The sequence below is a fragment of the Anopheles gambiae genome (genome assembly GCF_943734735.2).
Source record: "Anopheles gambiae chromosome X unlocalized genomic scaffold, idAnoGambNW_F1_1 X_unloc_138, whole genome shotgun sequence".
Taxonomy (NCBI): domain Eukaryota; kingdom Metazoa; phylum Arthropoda; class Insecta; order Diptera; family Culicidae; genus Anopheles; species Anopheles gambiae.
Genome location: NW_026902596.1, coordinates 1 through 2,500, shown reverse-complemented (window position 1 = coordinate 2,500; position 2,500 = coordinate 1).

Here is a 2,500-nt window from a genome sequence, read left to right as displayed (position 1 = left end):
CTTAAAATTGTTCTACGACACCCATCTGCGACGTTTAGTATTCGAGTTATGGCCCGTACCAGGTCTGACCGAGCAATTTTTGTTCCGCGCACTTTGTGCACCGTACACGTTGATGTTTGTATGAAAAAGTACCCTACCTAGGGACGCGTATAGCAAATTTGTACCCCCGGGCATGTTGTCGATTGACATTCTGGTTGCACTTTTCATCATCTAGGGTGCGTTCCTGACACGTTTTGAGGGGTTTTAGCAAAAAAAAAAATTTTCGACTACTCGAGCTCTCTGGCCCGTTCGGTGCACATTTTTGAAAAAAGCTAGGGAGCTGCCCCTAGGTTCGGGGTGTCACAAAATGTTGAAAAGTGGTCGAAAAACCACTATCCAGAATCGGATGTAGAATCATTAGACGAACTTAAAATTGTTCTACGACACCCATCTGCGACGTTTAGTATTCGAGTTATGGCCCGTACCAGGTCTGACCGAGCAATTTTTGTTCCGCGCACTTTGTGCACCGTACACGTTGATGTTTGTATGAAAAAGTACCCTACCTAGGGACGCGTATAGCAAATTTGTACCCCCGGGCATGTTGTCGATTGACATTCTGGTTGCACTTTTCATCATCTAGGGTGCGTTCCTGACACGTTTTGAGGGGTTTTAGCAAAAAAAAAATTTTCGACTACTCGAGCTCTCTGGCCCGTTCGGTGCACATTTTTGAAAAAAGCTAGGGAGCTGCCCCTAGGTTCGGGGGTGTCACAAAATGTTGAAAAGTGGTTGAAAAACCACTATCCAGAATCGGATGTAGAATCATTAGACGAACTTAAAATTGTTCTACGACACCCATCTGCGACGTTTAGTATTCGAGTTATGGCCCGTACCAGGTCTGACCGAGCAATTTTTGTTCCGCGCACTTTGTGCACCGTACACGTTGATGTTTGTATGAAAAAGTACCCTACCTAGGGACGCGTAGAGCAAATTTGTACCCCCGGGCATGTTGTCGATTGACATTCTGGTTGCACTTTTCATCATCTAGGGTGCGTTCCTGACACGTTTTGAGGGGTTTTAGCAAAAAAAAAATTTTCGACTACTCGAGCTCTCTGGCCCGTTCGGTGCACATTTTTGAAAAAAGCTAGGGAGCTGCCCCTAGGTTCGGGGTGTCACAAAATGTTGAAAAGTGGTCGAAAAACCACTATCCAGAATCGGATGTAGAATCATTAGACGAACTTAAAATTGTTCTACGACACCCATCTGCGACGTTTAGTATTCGAGTTATGGCCCGTACCAGGTCTGACCGAGCAATTTTTGTTCCGCGCACTTTGTGCACCGTACACGTTGATGTTTGTATGAAAAAGTACCCTACCTAGGGACGCGTATAGCAAATTTGTACCCCCGGGCATGTTGTCGATTGACATTCTGGTTGCACTTTTCATCATCTAGGGTGCGTTCCTGACACGTTTTGAGGGGTTTTAGCAAAAAAAAAAATTTTCGACTACTCGAGCTCTCTGGCCCGTTCGGTGCACATTTTTGAAAAAAGCTAGGGAGCTGCCCCTAGGTTCGGGGTGTCACAAAATGTTGAAAAGTGGTCGAAAAACCACTATCCAGAATCGGATGTAGAATCATTAGACGAACTTAAAATTGTTCTACGACACCCATCTGCGACGTTTAGTATTCGAGATATATAACACTTTGTAGGTCTGACCGAGCAATTTTTGTTCCGCGCACTTTGTGCACCGTACACTTTGATGTTTGTATGAAAAAGTACCCTACCTAGGGACGCGTAGAGCAAATTTGTACCCCCGGGCATGTTGTCGATTGACATTCTGGTTGCACTTTTCATCATCTAGGGTGCGTTCCTGACACGTTTTGAGGGGTTTTAGCAAAAAAAAAATTTTCGACTACTCGAGCTCTCTGGCCCGTTCGGTGCACATTTTTGAAAAAAGCTAGGGAGCTGCCCCTAGGTTCGGGGGTGTCACAAAATGTTGAAAAGTGGTCGAAAAACCACTATCCAGAATCGGATGTAGAATCATTAGACGAACTTAAAATTGTTCTACGACACCCATCTGCGACGTTTAGTATTCGAGATATAGCACTTTGTAGGTCTGACCGAGCAATTTTGTACTAAAATGTATGGTGAACATGTAATTCATTAAATAACATTGACTTGCATCGTGCCCTACTTCATCGGCACAGCTGTTATTGACTATCTTTAGTGGAAATGGATTGAGTTTGACCATTTTAAGCCCATTTCCTATGCCGTGCACCAACATTGTGTACCGATCAGGGAAAGTACGCTACGTACGCGTTCATGGATGTCGATGTTGGTACAAGTTGCCGGTCGGGATAGCCGTGCACCAAAACTGTGTACCGATCAGGGAAAGTACAAGACGGAGGGTGCAGCTCTCGAGCGTACGCGTTCATAGATGTCCATGTTGGTACACTTGCACCAAAAATTGTGTACCAATCAGGGAAAGTACAACACGGAGGGCGCAGCCCGGGCGTACGCGATCAT